The following is a 21,453-nucleotide window of genomic DNA, read 5'->3' on the forward strand; positions in this document are numbered from 1 at the left end:
AGCTTTATTCTGATTGTAATCCCATGCTGTCCTTGTCCTGGGAATGTGAGATGGCATCTGTAATTGAAGTGAATGCAGACTTGCTGTGGGAGTGGAGGGTACTTCTACCTGAGCACACCCATCTTTGAGATTGCTGTGCTAATCAAGACAATCTCAGACACCTTCATTCACTTTTCCAACCAACCACAGGGTGGTTAAGGATGGTATAAATGCAAGCATTGCCAGCGATGCCCACACACCATGCATGAATAAATACTTTTTGTTTAAAAGTTACATTCACGTTTCAAACCCTCTAATGTATGATTACTTACATGGAAAATTCCTCTCAGTTTGGAATATCATTTTAAAACATAGGAATGTGTCAACCATGTAGAAATATAACAAGAACAACAAATGGAGAAGTTAACAGGTAATGAGCAGGACCAGAATGCTGAGTCAGTCTGACCTCCATGGCTGAGAGAGTTCTCCCAGATGTTGAAGTTACACCAGTGCCTTTTACTCTTGCAGCTTGCCAAAAGTTTGTCCCCGATGTAAGATCATTCAATGACCCGAAGAACTAACTGTTTTTATCTCCATAGCTGCTGCCAGACTTGCTGAGTAATTCCATCCCTTCTGTTTTATTCTTTTATAGGATTTGAGCTTCCCTAAGTCAGTGTAATGAAGAACTGCAATGCTGGAGATCTGAAACACAAAAATGCACCAATTGCTGGAGAAACTCAATAGGACTGGAAGCACAAGTGGAGAGAGAAGCAGAGTTAGCATTTCAAGTGCTGTGACCCTTCTTCACAACTGTTCTGGGCGCATGCCAGGATATTGACTCTGTTTCTTTCTCTCTCTCTCCACCGGTGTTGCCAGACTGGCTGAGTTTCTCCAGCACTTTCTGTTCTGACACTTTCACAAGGTTGATGTTTGTTATCCATCCCTAAGTGCAAGGTGTCTTGCTTATGCCAATTCAGAGGGCAATTTAAGAGTCAACCACATTGCTGTGTGTCTGGAGTCACATGTAAGCCAGACCAGGTAAGCATGGCAGTTTCCCTCCTGAAAGGACATTGGTGAACATGGGCTTTTATGACAATTGACGTCAGTGCCATCGATACCATACTGAGACTAATTTTGTGTTCCCCATTTATGATTTGAATTATTCACATCTCACCTCTTGCTGTGGTGGGATTTGAACTCATGTTCCCTGGATTACTCATCCTGTGACATTATGTCCACACTGTTGTTTCCCATCTTTTGCTATTTTGTGTTTGCTCTTTACGTCTTTATCCTCAGATGTTTGGGAAATTGAACCTGTTTAAAAGATTGCCCTAAACCTGCCCCTTTGACCAAGTCTTTGGTCACCTGTCCTAGTCTGTGCTCCACTCTTGTGATTTTTAAAGGAATTCTCATTATGTTCACGTGAAGCACTTTGAGATAGTTAACTGTACCACAGGTATTATTTGAATGCAGCTTGTATCCCTATCTTAATATCTGAAAATAGAGGGTCATATTTTAAAAGTAGAAGACAAAAATGAGGATGATTTTTTTTCTTTCTCATGGTTGTGTGTCTTCCTCAAAAGGCAGTGAATTCAAAATCTTTAAGGCAGAGGTAGATAGGTTCTTGCTAACCAAGTGGGTGACAGATTGTCGGGGATGTGGAGGAATGTAGAGCTGAGGTTGTATTCAGATCAGCCATGATCTTATTGAATGTTGCAGCAGGCTCGTAGGGCCTAGTGGCCTACTCCCGCCCTTTGTATCAAGCAGTCTGTGTCTCCCCTCTTATAGCTATGAACTGGATAATTCCTTTCCAATATTGCGCCTTGCAGACAGTTAAGTGAACACCAGATGGTCTCCTATTGGGAGCAGGCATATTGTAGCAATTGCAATATTTCTTGTGTTAATTTTGTTGCTTCTTACTCAGTATTGCTGAGAATCATCTAAATAAAAACCAAAACACTTCTATAATTATCGCACCAATGGAAGTGTTGGTTTGGATGTAACATTATTGAATTAGCCATTCCCATCTTTTCCAGAATTCTATATTTAAAGCCCTCGAGTCTGGTTTCTAGCCCTGAAACAGTTCTTATCAAGGTCATATTTGACATCCTTTGTAACGGTGACAGGGATGAACATTCCCTCGTCGACCTGCGGACAGCCTTGATCAGGGTTAATGACAGTACTGACCCTCTCCAACATCGCTGTATCCTCTGGGAGGGTCTGCTTTTAGCGTCTTCCGTTCTTATTTATTTAACCGTAGCTGCTGGTGTTGGCATCTATACTGATGATATCCAACTGTGCCTGAACACCACTTCTCTCCCGACTCCTCTGTCATTCATAATTTATCAATAATTTCATCTGAATGCCTGCCCAATTTCCAGCATTGGATAACCATAAACATTCCCTTAGTTAAATATTGTGAAGTGTGAAGCCATTGTTTTAGTCCCCAAGTTCGACCTGAGCACCCCCCGCCCCTCCCCCAACCCCAGTAACTCTGTTGACATCCTTCTTGTCACATTTAAAACTAGGATCGATAGATTCGTGATCAGTCGGGGGATGAACAGTTACAGGGAAAGGGCAGGAAAGTGGATGTGGGGAATGCCAGATCAGCCACGATCCTACTGAATGGAGGAGCAGGCTCAAGAGGCTGAATGGCGTATTGCTGTTCCTATTTCTTGTGGATCCCGAGCCCTTACCTCTGATACAGGACACTGACTTCAGTTTGTGCCATTACTGAGAGTGCTGATGTTCCCTTGTGTAATATCAACAACTTAGCAGCTGCTGAAACCTCTTGCTCCTTTGTTACCTCTGAACACAATAAGCCAATGTGTTCAGGGGAGGCGATGGCCACTTTATTGTCACCAGACCATTCACCCAGGTAATGTTCACGGGATTTGGGTTCAAAACCTGCCACGGCAGATGGTGGAATCTGAATTCAATATAAATCTGGAATTAAGAGTCAAATGATGAAATCGTTGTGGTTTGTTGTAAAAACTTATCTGGTTTCCTGCTGTCCAAACCTGGTCTGATCTACATGTGATTCAGATCCACTGTCAGCTGGTTGAATCTTCACTGCACTTTCTATCAAAACCTCCAGGCGGAAGTTCACTATAACCTCCCTACTTTTATATTCCATTGAAAGGCCAATCTCCCTTTTGCCTTCCCGATTACTCACTGAACTTGGATGAAGAGTTCATGTCATCCTCACCACCTGCATTCTAATCAACTGTCTCTACTGCAGTCCTGGCAATAGTACATTCACTTTACTTATCCAAGTAATTCATATAAATATAGTAAATAATTTTGTGCCCCAGCACTGATCCCTGTGGAACGTTGCTAGTTATAAGTTGCGATCCTGAGCATGCCCCTTATCCCTTCTGTATCATTGGTTAGCCAATCATCTATCCATGCGATTAGACTGTTTCCAATATCATGTGCATATCATTGGCTCTGCCAGCAAGTCTTCCCAAACTGTCCTTGAAAAAGTGGTGGTGAGCTGCCTCTTAAATTACTTCACAAATATGATGTGGTTTATAATAAAGGTTCAGGAGCGAGTTCCAGGATTTTGATCAATAACATCGAAGCAATGCGTATATGTCACAGTTGGAATGTTGTGTTCACACTTATCTCCTCTTGCTGGTTGAAGTGATGGAGTGGAAGTTGCTCTTGAAGAGCCGCCACTCATATAATCAAGCCAGACAGATCAATTGTGGCCAGAGACACAGCCATTTTGACTTCTCATCAATCTACATTCTTTCCATCCAAGTTTTAGTCACATCAAACTGCCTCGCAATGCTGTATGGCCACAGTAAACTATAATAACGTGAAGATCGCTGGGATGATTTTCTACATCCGACTGCAATATAATCACAAAGCATTGTTTCCAGTTTTGGTGGAACAAACGACATCGTATTGGTGGATAATTACAGTTAGTGCAGACACAGCTATCCATCGATATATAGTAATTCTGATCACTTCAATGGCCAAATTTCAATTCAGAAACCAAGTGCACTCGGCTGCTTGTAACACAGACAACATGACAAAATGGCTCATAGGAGGAGAAATGGGACATTCAGGAGGAGTGTAATGTTTGCTTTTGGTCACCTCCACAATTGTTAGAAAAACAGGTTGAAAGGATTCTTAAAAGGTGGCTGAAGTAATAATGTGGCATAACACTTCAGACAGCGCAAAGTGGAAGATCACTTTCTAGTGGAAGAAAAAGACATATCTTATTTCTGAAAGAACTGGGAAACAGAAGAGGGAATGAAATCTGACTTGGGAGCCATTTCCTAATTGTTGAGAATGTTGTTTCATCACAGTCTTGGTTTAGAGCATAAGCTCTTCATCAGGAATAAAGGGTGGCCCAAGGGGGCTGAGAGGTAAATGGGAAGGAAGTGGGGCTGGATGAATGGCAGCTGGGAATGCAATAGGTAGATGGAGGTAGGGATTGATGGTAATAGGTCAGAGATGAGGGTGGAGCAAATAGGTGAGAAGCAAGGTGGACAGGTATGACAGGTCAAGAGGTTGGTGTCGAATTGGAAGGTTGGATCTGGGACAAGGTAGGGGAGAGGAATGAGGAAACTGATGAAATCTACATTGATACCATGTGGTTGGAGGGTCCCAAGTCAGAAGGTGAGGTGTTTTTCTTACAAGCGTCGGGTAGCAAGAGTTTGGCAGTGGAGGCGGCCCAGGACTTGCATGTCCTTGGCGGAATGGGAGGGCGAGTTAAAGCGTTCAGCCACAGGGCGTCGGTCGTTTAGTTTTAGTGTCCCAGAGCTGTTCCCTGAAACGTTCCGCGAGTTGGCGTCCAGTTTCCCCAATGTGGATGAGACCATATTGCAAGCAATGGACATAATCTTATAAATAGATTGCATAAATCTTAGCCTGCCAGAGCTCTTTTCTTTAATTAAATTAAAGAAAATTTTAACTAAATTGGGTGACTGCATGAAACGGTTTGTTGGTCAGATTTGAATCATCACTCCCAAATGAGACAATGCCATGAATATCAGTGAACTGCTCTTTTTGTTAAAAACCACAAGTTCTTGATGTATTTTCACAACTTACTGGTATTCACATCTGCACATTCAATGTCAAACTCTGACATCAGAAATGAAATTACACCATTAATTTTGACTTTCAATATTCGAAGAAGCAAATTAATAGCACACAGTCAATACCCAATCTGAATAATATGAAATTAAATTTGACCAAAAAAACATAAAACCAAGCTGGGAGATAAGAAATGGGGGAAGGGCATAAAGCAAGAAATGCAGCATCATAGAAGGTGCTCCTCCAGGGAGTGTATTTTACCAACTACCGCTGCTAAATATAAACACTCTGATATGATCCTCCGGTTTTAATGTAAACCATAGCCCCATACAGTAGGTACCATTTAAATGAGTTAAAATAACAAGCCTTGAGCAAATCCAGCCTCCAGCCTTACCCCCCGCTTCTTGGAGCTTGGACCTTCCTCAAGCTCCGGCGGGTCGTTGAACTCCTGGGCTCCAGCTGCCACTCCTCCACTGAAGAAGCTTTGGGAAGCAGATGCAAAGGCAAGATACAGAACAGAGCACCATTGTAAATGAAAGCAGCTTACGAAGACATTGGGCAATAGCATCACATGGTTTTTACCCATCGACCTCTGGGTTATGTGCCCAGCACACTCACGCAGCACTACTCTGCTTCTGGGCTCCCAGTAGCTGGATTGTGGATCAGTTTAAAGTAGGTCCTATATCTCTGACAACATCGGTACACAAGACAGTGAAGAAAGATTTCAGCACACTGGCCTTCATCAATTTGGGAATTGAGTATAGATGTTGGCAAGTTATGTTGTAGTTATACAGGACGTTGATGAGGTTGCACCTGGAATATTGTGATCAGTTTTGGTCCCCTTGGTGTTCTGACTTCTTCAACTCTGGGTTTGTGTTGAACTTGATGGGATACTTTGTCCAACTTAGCATGTTTAAACAGTATCGCTCAGATGATTGATTTGAAACTTTTCAGGAAGTGAGCTCAATAAGATTGAACTATTCAAAGTTACTTGGACCCTATTTTAAAATTACATCAGGACCAGTAGTCAAAGACACGTACAGCATGGAAACAGACCCTTCGGTCCAACTTGTCCATGCTGACCTGATATCCTAAATTAATCTAGTCCCATTTGACAGCACCTGACCCATATATTCTGGCAGCTCATTTCATATATGTACCACCCCCTGCATGAAGACGTTGTCCCTTTAATATATTTCGCCTCTCACCCTAAACCTATGCCCTCTAGTTCTGGACTCCCCCACCCCTGAGAAAAGACCTTGTCTATTACCCTGTCCATGCCCCTCATGATTTTGTAACCTCTATTAGGTCACTCCTCTGCCTCCGATGCTCCAGGTAAAACAGCTCCAGCCTATTCAGCCTCTCCCTGGAGCTCAAACCCTACAACCCCCAGCATCATTCCCATAAATCGTTTCTCATGGAGAAGTTAACGTTTCAGTCCTGAAGAAGGGTTAATACCCAAAACGCTGACTACTCCACATTCTGAGGTTGTATTCTCCCAACCTCCTGCTTGCAACTTCGGGTTGCAATATGTAGTGGCTCAGTGGTTACCACTGCAGCCTCACAGCGCACGGGACCCAGGTTTGACTCCAGCCTTGGATAGCTGTCTGTGAGGAGTTTGCACAATCTCCCAGTGTCTGCATGGGTTTTCTCTGGGTGATCCTGTCTTCTTACATAAACCAAAGATGTGCAGGTCATGTTGATTGGCCATGCTTAATTGCCCATAGAGTTAGGTACATTAGTTAGAGGGAAATGGGTGTGGATGGGTTACTCTTCGGAGGGTTTGTGTGGACTTGTTGGGACAAATGGCCTGTTTCCTGTCGCTAATCTCATCTGCACTAATTTTGTCTCTAACGAATGGCAGAGTAGACTCGACGTGCCCAATGGCCTAACTTCTGCTCCGATGGTCTTGCGGTCTGAGGTTTATTTGGATCATTTCATTGGCAATGTGCAGTCCCTGGCTCAATGAGCAGCAGTGCCCCCGCTGGTGCTTCCGCAAGTTGCAAGCAAACATGAACCTCTTCCCACACTCGGGCCAGCTGAAGGGCTTCCCACTGCTGAAGGACACACAGGTGTTTCAGCAGGGTGGAGGAATTGCTGAAGGCCTTCCCGCACTCAGGTCAGCAGAATGGCCTCACCCCCCCCCCCCTCCCCCGCCCCCGTGTGGACCAGCTGATGCTTCCGCAGTGTGGAGGAGCGGATAAAGCCCTTCCCACACTCGGGGCAGGAGAACGGCTTCTCCCCGGTGTGGACGGACTGGTGCCTCAGCAGGGCTGAGGAATTGCTGAAGGACTTCCTGCACTTAGGGCAACTGAACGACCACTCCCCCATGTGGACTCACCAATGGGCCAGCAGGTCGGAGGAAAGAGCAAAGCCCTTCCTGCACTCGGGGCAGAAGAACGGCCTCTCCTCAGTGTGGACCCATTGGTGTCTCAGCAGGTGGGAAGAACTGCTGAAGGCCATCTCGCACTTGGGGCCGGAGAACAGCCTTCCCCGGTGTGGACCAACTGGTGCGGCAGCAGGCAGAGGAATCACTGAAGGCCTTCCCGCACTCAGGGCAGCAGAAGGGCCTCTTCCCCTCTGTGGACCCACTGGTGCTTCAGAACCCTTTCAAATTTCACAGTATCCTTCTGATAGGAGACCAGAATTGCACACAATATTCCAAAACTGGTCTAACCAATGTCCTGTACAGCCACAACATAACTTCCCAACTCCAATACTCAGTCAGAGGATTGCGAAAGCTTTCAAAACCCACAAAAAACAAACAGGAAAGAATGGAGGGACAAACCGAATTTTTGAATGTCAGCTTGGGAGCATCAATGAGAAATCGGCGGACTGGGTTTATTGGGTACCCGTTCTCCTTAAATACACTATATACGTATTCCTCTTCTGCTCTTCGTAGTTTCTCTGTGCTGCAGTGTGTAGTGGCTCGTTGAAATAATGTCCTGATGCAGCAACGTTTGTGGGTGTTGGGATGATTGTTTCTGTGGTTAAGAATTTGGTTTGTGTGTGTTGTTTTTCTGTAGACGCTAGTTTGAAGTTCCCCATTGACTGTTCGCTCTACTGTGACATCTAAGAATGGGACTTTGTTGTTGTTCTCCTCTTCAAACCAGGAGCCCCCCTCAGCCCCAAAGCCTCACCATTTGGAACACCAATATGCAGACTAGTCAAAGGCCTCCACTGAAAACACCAAGTCGAAGATTCACGCCACTCCATTTACTCCATCCAAGAATTCCTGAACACCAAAGACACTAAGATAGAAGAGGATGGAATAATGATGTCCTTTGACATAACAGCCCTGTTCACATCCATTAACATCAACGTGGCCAAACAAAACTGAAGACACTACTCGAAGAACCAGAGACACAAACACAGCACCAACTTCATCAGCAAAGATAGCACTGTCAACCTCGTAGAACTGTGTCTTACCACCCACTTCATATTCAGTAACAAGCCCTCCAAACAAATCAACGAAATACCCATGAAACCACCAGTATCAGGATTCCGAGCAGAAGCAATAATGCAGAGACTCGAACAAACAGCCCTTCCAACGATCCACCCAAACTTTGGGTCCACTACAGTGATGACACTTTTGTCATCAAAAAATGAAACAAATTAGAGGAAACCTACAACACCATCAACAATATCCTCGCTGACATAAAATTCACAAAAGAGGAGAACAACAACAAAGTGCCATTTCTAGATGTCACAGTAGAGCGAACAGTCAATGGTAAATTCAAAACAGCGTCTACAGGAAAACAACGCACACGAACCAAGTACTGAACTACAGAAGCAATCATCCCTCCACAAACAAACAAATCTGAATCAGGACACTATTTCAACGAGCCACGACACACTGCAGCACCCAGGAACGACTATAAATAATTACACAGCGCATTTAAGAAGAATGGGTAGCCTGCACCCCTGAAAATGCTTTCCCTGACCGGGAATCGAACCCGGGCCGCGGCGGTGAGAGCGCCAAATCCTAACCACTAGACCACCAGGGAGATGCGGAGTCCGCTTGTCAGCTCTCCTAAAAATTACTTTCCTGCCCGGAAATCGAACCTGGGCCGCGGTCGTCAGCAAGCTTTCACCTGTGCATCCAACAATGTCATTTCTTGTATCCATTGCTCTGGATGCGGTCTCCTCTACATTGTGGAGGCTGGAGACTCCTCGCAGAGTCCAGTCACGGCGCTTGAGGGGATATTTCCAGGACACCCGCAACAATCAACCCCATCACCCTCTGGCCCAACATTTCAACACCCCCTCCCACTCTGCCGAGGACATGCAGGTCCTGGGCCTCCTCCATCGCCGCTCCCTCCCCACCCGATGCCTGGAGGAAGAACGCCCCATCTTCCGCCTCGGATAAATTCAAACCCAGAACATTAATGTAGACTTCACCAGTTTCCTCATTTCCCCTCCCCACACCTTACTTCAGTTCCAAACTTCCAGCACAGTGCTATCCTCATGACCTGTCCTACCTGCCAATCTCCCTTCCCACCTATCTGCTCCACCCTCCTCTCTGACCTTTCACCTCCATCCCCACCCCCAATCACCTATTGTACTCGTTGCTACCTTCGGCCCAGCACACCTCCACCCCCACCCCCCAATTTATCTCTCCGCCCTGGAGGCGTCCTGCTTCCATTCCTGATGAAGGGCTTTTGCCCGAAAAGTCGATTTTCCTACTCCTCGGAAGCTGTCTGACCTGCTGTGCTTTTCCAGCACCACTCTGATCTAAACTCTGGTTTCCAGCATCTGCAATCCGCACTTTTGCCAACCCAATAAACCCAGTGTGTCGATTTCACATCAACAAACTGACACAAGCAGACACAACGTGTGCAGAAACCCTAGCCACATTACTTTACATAAAAGACATCTGGGAAATGATGTCCAGACAACTCAACGCTCTCAGCATCATGGTAGCCCACAAACCTACAAACACACTTAAACAGCGGCTAATGAACTTGGGATACCCTACACAAACAACCAGCAAACGAATGTTATTTACAAAATACCATACAAGGAAATATATACATGAACTCTGCCGCACAGTTCTCTGTGGCAAGAAATGCTGGGATGAGATAAGGAAGATTTTTTTCAGCCAAAACGAATCGGCACTAACTGGACAGCCATTTAAAATCAACGCTGTCAGGCCAGGATGCAAGATCCAACAGGATGAACAGATTTCTTATTTCCTGAAGATTTACAAAGCTGAGACTGGGTTTTGGTGTTTGTTCCCTTTCCACTCCCAGGAGCCGCAGTGGTTGGGGAGGTGAGTTGGAGAAAGTGAAATATGTCCATGAGCAGCGTGTGGGGCGATTTCAGCTTCCCCTCCTCTGACAGCGCTGTGACGTGACTCTGATGTTCTCAGGGACACTTACTGACGCGAGACAGTGAAAAGATTCCCATTCCCGCAAATCAGGAATTCAAACCGTATGCCGGCTTCAGGACAATGAGAAAGATTAATTGGAGTGTGTGAAGAAGCTGTGAGCTGCATTTCAAAGAGGTAGGTGGAGTCAGATGCGTCATCCATTGCGCCCCGGCACTGTGCGTACCTGACGCCACCATGCTGCTGAGTTCTGACGTTAACACAGACATGCGCAGCAATGGGAACATTCACAAGAGGAACAGCCAAAGATAATCACCGTCACTGCTTCCCTACCATTGTCCCAACTTGGTGAAGCAGTATCTTTCACTGGCAAATAAAACACATTCGTCCTCAGGTGCCTGCTTCATTTCGATCACGACTTCACGCCCCTCACTGTTCTCGTCTCATTTCCAAACACTTGGCTCATAGCCTCAAAAGTAGCTCTGTGGGTATCTGCTTGTTCCACCCTGACAGGCAATGGGTTGCAGATTTCCAACCCCTCCACTGATGTGAATCTTAAAGAAGAAACCGGGGAACAGTCTTCCTTTCTTTTTGACGACATTTCTCAACTGTCGTCGGCAAGGTTCACACCTGCGTGGGGAAACCGCAATCGATCTCAAATCCATCGTATTAACCACTCGACCCAGGAATAAAGAACCACACTGACAGCTTCATTTCCCAGGTCTCTCTGCCTGTGGAGCTGAGAAATAGTGAGTTATTGCTGGGTTTGTTTGAATACAATCACTTCACAGGTTTCGAAAGGGTTACATATCTGCATATGGCGAGTCTGGTTGTTTCATCACGAAAGATGAAATAAACTTCCAGTTAAAAGCAAAAACAGAAATTGCAGGAGCAACTCAGCAGGTCAGGCACCATCGGTGGAAAGAGAATCAGAGACAATATTTCAGAACTCTGTTTTCTCCCACAGGTACTGCCAAACCTGCTGAGTTTCTCCAGCAGCTCCTCTTTGTGTCTCTGATTCTCAGCATCCGCAGTCCTTTACGTTAGAAATTAAATCAATTCAACCTCATGTGCAGGAATGAGAATCCTTTCAATTTCCCAAAAAATTGTCAGAGATTTCAAGGCATTTGGTAAAAAAAGTAAAAGTGACATTAGGAAGAACACTTTCTTGTCCCTGTCCGACCGTGACAAGGAGGCAGATTCAAGAACACAAAAGGGCATTCGGTGGTCATGTAAAGTAACAATGTGGAGATTTACAGGGCGAAGGCAAGAGAATGATACGAATAGAGACTCTCATTTACTTGCTGTGTAGAACCAGCAGAACTAATGTGGGCCTCAAATTGCGCTGTGACACGTGTTGTGATTCAGAGTGAACTCACAGTTCAATCAACGGAAGGTGGGGATTTAGAAAAGTTTATATTTATACAATCTCCTCACGTCAACGCAACAACAAAGTGGTTTAATTATCCGCCAGTGGAGAGAACCCGGTTCTTGTATATGGGACAAAGAGCTGGCTCAGGGATATCAATCCACATTGCTCTCTTTGCCACTAGTTCAGAGGGAGAACATTGGAGGGACAAAGGAGAGAATAACGATCTGTGTCAGGTTTGACGAACTGTTCATGGAGACTATTCCTGGCGAACAATAAGTCGTGTGTAACAGCAGACGATGTGATAACACGGCCTCGTGTGGGTGTGGTAGGGATCAAGGGCATGCGGGAGTTCGGATCCAAATAATATTGAACTCGATCTTGAAGACTGGAGGATTCCAAACGGAAAATGAGGCGCTGGTCTTCCATCTGGAGCGGAGCTTTGCTGGAACACTGCTGCATGCCTGAGACAGAGATGCTGGCCAGGGAACAGGGTGACGTGCTAAAGAGACAGGCAACCAGACGGTCATCGCCTCTGGGTGGGCTCGAACCACCAACCTTTCGGTTAACAGCCGAACGCGCTGACCAATTGCGCCACAGAGACAGGCGATGACATGGGTTGCGCTATCACTTAGGGGAGGCTATTAGTGAATTCATAAGTCAGCCTCCCGGCCTCGAATTCCAGTTGTCGTCTATCAGTTTTACTTTTCCATAATAAAGCCTGGGAGATTTATTGTGGAGACACCGGGGACAGGCTGGAGACACATCCATGTCAGGAGGAACGAGCTTTCTTACTCCGGGGCCGTCGCCCTTCGAGCCTTTCCGTGTTTTGCCTGTTCCCGAGTTCTCTCATTGGCTCGGAGGCGAGAAGGGGTTTGAATTCCTGATGTGCAGGAACGACAATTCTTTCAATGTCTCAGATCAATTCATGTCCCGAGAACATCAGAGTTAATCTCCCGGCCTCTTCAACAAGGGGACGGTGTCTGGACTGTCTCTACTCAGTCGGACAGTTCATCTTTCATTCTCCTCTAAATACGCTTCCCAAAGAGTTTCTAAAGATTCACAAAGCTGGAGACTGGGATTTCTGTTTTGCTTCATGAACATTTTTCCATTTCGTAACTGACAATATTTTGCCAAAACCTCTTCCCAATTGTACGCCATGATTCATTTCCAGAGATGAGGAATTTCCATTTTGGAGAGACATTCCCAAGGTTGGGAATGTTTGCTTTGGAGCAAAGAAGGTTATCTGGAGATTTCCTGGGGCTGTTGGTAATGATGGGAGAAGAAGCGGTGGGAATGGGCAGATTAATGATCAGAAGAATCAATTGCCACTGACCAGAGTCAGTTACCAGAGGACAGGGATTGAAGTTCTTGAATGAAAAGCAGCACTTGTGCCTAATAAACACAGAGAATACTGCAGAAAGCCAACAGGACGAGCAGCATCTGTGGAAAGGTAAACAGAGCTGACGTTGTGAGGCTGGTACGTTGTTTGTTCACAACCCGAGGTTCCTGCATGGCAATCAATTCCCAGACATGAGAAAACGTGATTTTATCGAGACGGGTTTTGTGAAGTTTGAGCGATAATGCAGCCAACAGGAAGTCATTTAAAATCGCCAGTGAAGAAAGCATAGTCAGCAGGTTACCACCCTGAGCGGGGGAGCCCCAAAGAATCTCTACGCCAGCACCTTAAGTGTTCGGCCACAACTACACGCCCAAAGTTGTGGTCTAAAATTTCTCATGGAATGGTTCTAACAGAAAAGGTGAGTATTAGGCTTTTCCTGTCCGCGCCATAGTCCCAACGTATTCTGTTCCCCTGGATTTGATCAGGACAGAGGAGGCTGATGGGAGATCGAACTGAACTACACACATTGATGAGTGATAGAACGGGTGGGAAGGATCCATTCCCATGCATAGAGAGATTAATAATCAGGGCCGAAAATAAGGAGCCACTTCAAGAAATTTGGGGTTCATTCAGCAAAGCTAATGTAGAACTGTTCACAGAAAATTGTGAGGAAAGTCTCTCGAGTTATTTTGATGAGAAGTGTTGATGATGCTAATACAATCGGTAGGATGAACGTAGATTGGTAAATGTATTTGGCGACAGTTCTGTTCTAGCCCTGAGAGCGAAACCTGGATCTGAAGGAATAAAAGGGGAATTAACAACATCGATCTGAAATTGGATACGTGACAAGAAACAGAGCCATCATTAACAGTTGGCTTTTGAACTGGAGAAGGTTTCTCGTGAAATGAGCTTGAGGCTTGAGGTATGCAAGGTCAAGATAATTTAGGTAAAACACGGAAACGCGATCCTCATTAGCAGACAGTGAAAGGATTACAAGACGCAAATTAAACATTTTCGATAAGTGATACAGTGGACTGGGAAGATAAGTATTATAAACTGTGAACAACAAAGTTGTTGAGCACAACACTTACATTCAAAGACCGAAAACATCCAGGTCCTGATTAATCAGATTGCATTGTGGTGCTTTTCTGCAAAACATCCACTTGCAATGTCCTACAAAAGAGTGACAAAACCCATCCCTGTCAGCCCAAGATAGAAAATCCGAAGGGATGAACGTTTGCTGATTTTCTGAAGATTCACAAAGCTAAGGCTGGGTTTTGGTGATTGTTTTCTTTCCACTCCCAGGAGCCGCAGTGGATGAGGCGTTGAGTTGGGGAAAGTAAAATGTGCCCGTGAGCAGCGTGTGGGGCTATTTCAGCTTCCCCTCCTCTGACAGCGCTGTGACTTGACTCCGATGTTCTCGGGGACACTGACTGACGCAAGACAGTGAAAAGATTCCCATTCCCGCAGATCGGGAATTCAAACCGTATGCCGGCTTCAGGACAATGAGAAAGATTAATTGGGGTGTGTGAAGAAGCTGTGAGCTGCATTTCAAACAGGTAGGTGGAGTAGATGCGTCATCCATTGCGCCCCCGGCCCTGTGCGTATCTAACGCCGCCATGCTGCAGAGTTCTGACGTTAACACGGACATGCGCAGCAATGGGAACCTTCACAAGGTGAACAACCAAAGATAATCACCGTCACTGTTTCCCTTCCATAGTCCCAACTTTGTGAAGCAGTATCTTTCACTCGCAAAGGAAACGCCCTTGTCCTCAGGTGCCTGCTTCATTTCGATCACGATTTCATGCCCGTCCCTGTTCTAGTCTCATTTCCAAACACTTTGCTCACAGCCTCAAAAGAAGCTCTGCGGGTATCTGCTTGTTCCACCCGAACAGGCAGTGGGTTGCAGATTCCCGACCAGCCCCAATGTGAGTGAAATATTTTTCCCCCTCCACTGATTTGAATCTGAAAGAAGAAGCCGGGGAGCAAACTCCCTTTCTTTTCGACGACATTTCTCATTTTGTACTCGGCAGGGTTCACACCTGCGTGGGGAAACCGCAATGGATTTCAAGTCCATCACATTAACCAGTCGGCCCACGAATGCAGAACCACACTGACAACTTCACTTCCCAGGTCTGTGTGCCTTTGGAGCTGAGAAAGAGTGAATCATCGCAGAGTTTGTTTGAATCCAATCACTTCACAGTGTTTCGAAAGAGTTAAATATCTGCACACGGTGTTTGCAGATATTTAGGTGTTTCATCCCAAAAGATGAAATGAACTTTCAGTTAAAAACAAAACTAGAAATTGCAGGAGGAAATCAGCAGGTCAGGCAGCATCCGTAGAAAGAGAATCAGAGGCACCATTTCAGGATTCTGTTTTCTCCGACAGGTACTGTCAAACCTGCCGAGTTTCTCTTTTTGTCTCGGCTTCTCCGCATCCGCAGTCCCTGACGTTCGAAATTAATTCAATTCAGAAACCCCTTTGGGGAGAAGATTTCCGTTTGGGGAACATTTTCCTGACCCCATCAAAAGCACACAGCTTTGAAACCAAGGAATAACAACGAACACACCGCCCCTGAGTGGGCTCGAACCACCAACCTTTCGGTTAACAGCCGAACGCGCTGACCAATTGCGCCACAGAGACAGGGGACCACAAGGGTTGCGCCATCGCTTAGGGGAGGCTATTAGCGAATTCATAATTCAGCCACCCCGCCTAGAATTACATTTGGCGTCTATCAGTTTTACTTTTCCATAATAACGCCTGGGAGATTTATTGTGGAGACACCGGGGACAGGCTGGAGACTCATCCACGTCAGGAGGAACTAGCTTTCTTACTCCGGGGCCGTCGCCCTTCGAGCCTTTCAGTGTTTTGCCTGTTCCCGAGTTCTCTCATTGGCTCGGAGGCGAGAAGGGGTTTGAATTCCTGATGTGCAGGAACGACAATTCTTTCAATGTCTCAGATCAGTTCATGTCCCGTGAACATCAGAGTCAATCTCCCGGCCTCTTCAACAAGGGGACGGTGTCTGGACTGTCTCTACTCAGTTGGACAGTTCATCTTTCATTCTCCTCTAAATATGCTTCCCAAAGAGTTTCTAAAGATTCACAAAGCTGGAGACTGGGATTTCTGTTTTGCTTTTTTCCATTTTTCCATTTCCTAACTGACAATATTTTGCCAAAATCTCTTCCCAATTGTACCCCTTGCGTCATGTCCAGGGATGAGGAATTTCCATTTTGGAGAGACATTCTCAACGTTGGGAATGTTCGCTTTGGAGCAAAGAAGGTTAACTGGAGATTTCCTGGGGCTGTTGGTAATGATGGGAGAAGAAGCGGTGGGAATGGGCAGATTAATGATCAGAAGAACCAATTGCCACTGACAAGAGTCAGTTACCAGAGGACAGGGATTGAAGTTCTTGAATGAAAAGCAGCACTTGTGCCTAATAAACACAGAGAATACTGCAGAAAGCCTAAAGGTCGAGCAGCATCTGTGGAAAGGTAAACAGAGCTGGCGTTATGAGGCTGGTACGTTGTTTGTTCAGAACCAGAGTTACCTGCATGGCAATCAATTCCCAGACATGAGAAAGCGGGACTTTATTGAGACGGGTTTAGTGAAGTTTGAGCGATAATGCAACCAACAGGAAGTCATTTAAAATCGCCAGCGAAGAAAGCATAGTCAGCAGGTTACCACCTTGGGCGGGGGAGCCCCAAAGGATCTCTACGCCAACACCTTAAGTGTTCGGCCACAACTGCACGCCCAAAGTTGTGGTCTAAAATTTCTCATGGAATGGTTCTAACAGGAAAGGTGAGTATTGGGCTTGTCCTGTCCGCGCCATAGCCCCAACGTATCCTGTTCCCCTGGATTTGATCAGGACAAAGGAGGCTGATGGGAGATCGAATTGAACTACACACATGGATGAGTGATAGAGCGGGTGGGAAGGATCCATTCCCATGCATAGAGAGATTAATAATCAGGGCCGAAAATAAGGAGCCACTTCAAGAAATTTGGGGTTCATTCAGCAAAGCTAATGTAGAACTGTTCACAGAAAATTGTGATAAAAGTCTCTCGAGTTATTTTGATGAGAAGTGTTGATGATGCTAATACAATCGGTAGGATGAACGTAGATTGGTAAATGTATTTGGTGACAGTTCTGTTCTAGCCCTGAGAGCGAAACTTGGATCTGAAGGAATAAAAGGGACATTAACAACATCGATCTGAAATTGGATACGTGACAAGAAACAGAGCCATCATTAACAGTTGGCTTTTGAACTGGAGAAGGTTTCTCGTGAAATTAGCTTGAGGCTTGAGGTATGCAAGGTCAAGATAATTTAGGTAAAACACGGAAACGCGATCCTCATTAGCAGACAGTGAAAGGATTACAAGACGCAAATTAAACATTTTCAACAAGTGATACAGTGGACTGGGAAGATAAGTATTATAAACTGTGAACAACAAAGTTGTTGAGCACAACACTTACATTCAAAGACCGAAAACATCCAGGTCCTGATTAATCAGATTGCAATGTGGTGCTTTTCTGCAAAACATCCACTTGCAATGTCCTACAAAAGAGTGACAATACAAATCCCTCTCAGCCCAGGATAGAAAATCCGAAGGGATGAACGTTTGCGGATTTTCTGAAGATTCACAAAGCTAAGACTGGGGTTTGGTGATTGTTCCTTTCCACTCCCAGGAGCAGCAGTGGTTGAGGCGGTGAGTTGGGGAAAGGAAAGTGTGCCCGTGAGCAGCGTGTGGGGCTATTTCAGCTTCCCCTCCTCTGACAGCGCTGTGACTTGACTCCGATGTTCTCAGGGACATTGACTGACGCGAGACAGTGAAAAGATTCTCATTCCCGCAGATCGGGAATTCAAACCGTATGCCGGCTTCAGGACAATGAGAAAGATTAATTGGGGTGTGTGAAGAAACTGTGAGCTGCACTTCAAACAGGTCGGTGGAGTCAGATGCGTCATCCATTGCGCCCCGGCCCTGTGCGTATCTAACGCCACCATGCTGCAGAGTTCTGACGTTAACACGGACATGCGCAGCAATGGGAACCTTCACAAGGTGAACAACCAAAGATAATCACCGTCACTGATTCCCTTCCACAGGCCCAACTTTGTGAAGCAGCATCTTTCACTGGCAAAGGAAACACCCTTGTCCTCAGGTGCCTGCTTCATTTCGATCACGATTTCATGCCCGTCCCTGTTCTAATCTCATTTCCAAACACTTTCTTCACAGCCTCAAACAAATCTCTGCGGGTATCTGCTTGTTCCACCCGAACAGGCAGTGGGTTGCAGATTCCCACCAGTCCCAATGTGAGTGAAATACTTTTCCCCCTCCACTGATTTGAATCTTAAAGAAGAAACCGGGGAGCAAGCTCCCCTTCTTTTCGACGACATTTCTCATTTTGTAGTCGGCAGGGTTCACACCTGCGTGGGGAAACCGCAATGGATTTCAAGTCCATCGCATGAACCACTCGGCCCACGAATACAGAACCACACTGACAACTTCACTTCCCAGGTCTGCCTGCCTGTGGAGCTGAGAAAGAGTGAATCATCGCAGAGTTTGTTTGAATCCAATCACTTCACAGTGATTCGAAAGGATTAAATATCTGCACATGGCGAGTCGAGATGTTTCATCCCAAAAGGTGAAATTTCCGTTAAAAACAAAACTAGAAATTGCAGGAGGAACTCAGCAGGTCAGGCAACATCTGTGGAAAGAGAATCAGAGACAACATTTCAAAATTCTGTTTTCTCCGACAGGTACTGTCAAACCTGCCGAGTTTGTCTTTTTGTCTCGGCTTCTCAGCATCCGCAGTCCCTTACGTTAGACATTAATTCAATTCAGAAACCCCTTTGGGGAGAGGATTTCCGTTTGGGGAACACTTTCCTGACCCCATTAAAAGCGTGCAGCTTCGAAGCCAAGGAAGAACAGCAAACACTGCCACCAACTACAACTGGGCTTGAACCACCAACCTTTCGGTTGACGGCCGAACGCGCTGAACAAATGCGCCACAGAGACAGGCGTTGGCATCCGCTGTGCCATCGCTTAGGGGAGGCTATTAGTGAATTCATAATTCAGCCTCCCCGCCGAGAATTACTGTTGTTGTCTCCCGCGCAGTCTGGCGAGAGATCCCGGCTTTCTTAACTTGACTTGTGCAAAAATGCCCGATTACACTTCTCAAAAAGAACCTTCGTGAAACGAGGCTGGGCTCCCTGGAGTACGAATGGGACAGGAAGTGAAATGATTGGAGATAGCATTGAACAGGTTGACGTGTTTACTTCCCTAATTTTCTTCTCCCTGTGCCAATTGGCACGTGACTTGGGAAGTAATGTTATTACACACACTGGACCAGTGGGATTTGAACCTGAGCCTCAGGGCTCTATGGGTGACTACAGCTGCACCACAAAACAAAACCTCCAGTAAATAGGTCCTCTTGAGTTGAATGAGAGGAAACAGCTTCCTCCTCAACATGAGACACGACCACTGTACCCTCCGTGCCCATTACAATAAATTGAGCCGCCTCCTGTTGAATGAATGAGTGGGAACCCCTCTCCGAGCTCCAAGAAGCGGGGGGCCCGGCTGGAGGCTGGATTTGCTCAAGGCTTGTATCTATTAACTTATTTAAATGGTACCTACTGTATGGGGCTATGGTTTACATTAAAACCGGAGGGTCATGTCAGAGTGTTTGTTTATATTGAGCAGTTGTAGTTGGTAAAATACACTCCCTGGAGGAGCACCTTCTGTGATGCTGCATTTCCTGCCTTCTGCCCTTCCCCCATTTGTTATCTCTCATCTCGATTTTACATTTTCAGTCAAATTTAATTTCACATTAATCAGCCTTGGTATTCACTGTGTATTATTAATTAATCTGTTGGATTGTTGTAAAACAAAATTAATGGTGTAATGCCAGTAAGTTGTAAAAACAAATCAAGAACTTGTGCTTTTTAAACAAAAAGACGAGTTCAATGGTATTACTGGCATTGTCTCCTTTGAGGATGATGATTATAGTCTGACCAACAAACCATTTCATGCAGTCACCCAGTTTAATTAAAGTCTTTTGGAAAATAATTCTGGCAGGCAAAGATTTATACAACCCAAAATACGGTTGGTAATCATGTGTATTCTTATCTTTTAAGCCGTAACAGAAGGCATGGCGGTTTGAGACTGAAACTTCGCTGGAAAGAATGTAGATTGATGAGGGAAGTCAAAATGGCAGAGTCTCGGGCCACAATCTATCAGTCTGGCTTGATTGCATGAGTGGTGGTGGTTCAAAAGCACCTTCCAAGTCATGACCTCAACCACCAAGAACAGACAAGTGTGAACACAGGCTTCCGACTGCAAGATATATCGCATTGTTTCTTTGTTATTGACCAAAATGCTGGAACTCACTCCTGAACATTGTTGCAGTCCACATCATATCTGTGAAGCAATTTAAGAGGCAGTTGAGCACCACCTTTTCAAGGTGTGTTTGGGAAGAGTTGTTGGCACAGCCAATGACATTCACATCTCATGAAATAGTAAGCAAAGAGCCCACAGTGTTGGGAGGCTGTATGTTATCATGGATAGAGGATTGGCTAACTACCACAGTTGTGGTAAGGGGCATGTTCAGGATGACAACTTGTAACTCGTGGTGTACCACAGGGATCAGCGCTGGGGCCAACATTATTTACAATATATATACGAATTACTTGGATAAGTAAAGTGAAGGTACTATTGCTAAATTTGTAGAAGAGACAGTTGATGTGAAAGCAGGTGGTGAGGATGACATTAGATATCTGGAGAGGGATATAGACAGGTTAAGCAAATGAGCGAAAGCTTGGCAGATGGGAAAATGTGGTAATACAGTTTGTCAGGAGGTGAAGAAATGAATATTAATGGAGAAAGCTTTAGAATAGAGGGATTTGGAATCACGTCCACGAATCTCTTCATCCAATTTCAGTGAGTAATAGGGAGGCAAATGGGAGGTTGGCCTTTTCAATAGAGTAGAAATGTAGGGAGGTTATAGTGACCCTATGTAAGGCATTAGTCAGGCCACAGCTGAATACTGTGAACAGTTTAGGGCCCTTTACCTGTAGGAAAGGTATATTGGCATTGGAGGCAGTCCAGAGAAGGTTGACCATGATGATACCAGGGATGGAAAGAACGTCTTATGAGGAGAACTGAATAGTTTGGGCCTGTGCTTATTAGAAGTTGGAGAATTAGAGGTAACCTTATTGTCACGTACAAGATTCTGAGGAGACTTGACAGGCTCGACGTGGAAAAGTGGGTGAGTCTGGAACCAGAGGAAGTAACCTCCAAATAAGAGATTGCATGTTTAGGACAGATAGGAATTTCTCCTGAGGGCAGTAAATCTGTGGAACTTGATACTACAGAGGGCTGTTGAGCCTGGGT

The 21,453-nt window shown here is 45.5% G+C and overlaps 1 protein-coding gene and 3 non-coding genes across 5 annotated transcripts in view; all 4 read right to left on the minus strand.

Moving 5' to 3' along the window:
* LOC122545194 (uncharacterized) overlaps window positions 1-21,453 on the minus strand; it is a 785,061-nt gene that overhangs the window by 598,802 nt on the left and 164,806 nt on the right. The gene's annotated exons all lie outside the window — the stretch shown is intronic.
* On the minus strand, window positions 8,964-9,035 carry trnae-cuc (transfer RNA glutamic acid (anticodon CUC)). Its single transcript has one exon. It is a non-coding gene; the product is annotated as a tRNA-Glu (tRNA).
* Window positions 12,257-12,330, minus strand: trnan-guu (transfer RNA asparagine (anticodon GUU)). The gene has a single exon. It is a non-coding gene; the product is annotated as a tRNA-Asn (tRNA).
* Window positions 15,638-15,711, minus strand: trnan-guu (transfer RNA asparagine (anticodon GUU)). Its single transcript has one exon. It is a non-coding gene; the product is annotated as a tRNA-Asn (tRNA).

This window comes from Chiloscyllium plagiosum, unplaced genomic scaffold (assembly GCF_037043375.1).
Source record: "Chiloscyllium plagiosum isolate Xiang-an unplaced genomic scaffold, Cpla_swu_hap1 HiC_scaffold_27, whole genome shotgun sequence".
NCBI classification, from domain to species: Eukaryota; Metazoa; Chordata; class Chondrichthyes; order Orectolobiformes; family Hemiscylliidae; genus Chiloscyllium; species Chiloscyllium plagiosum.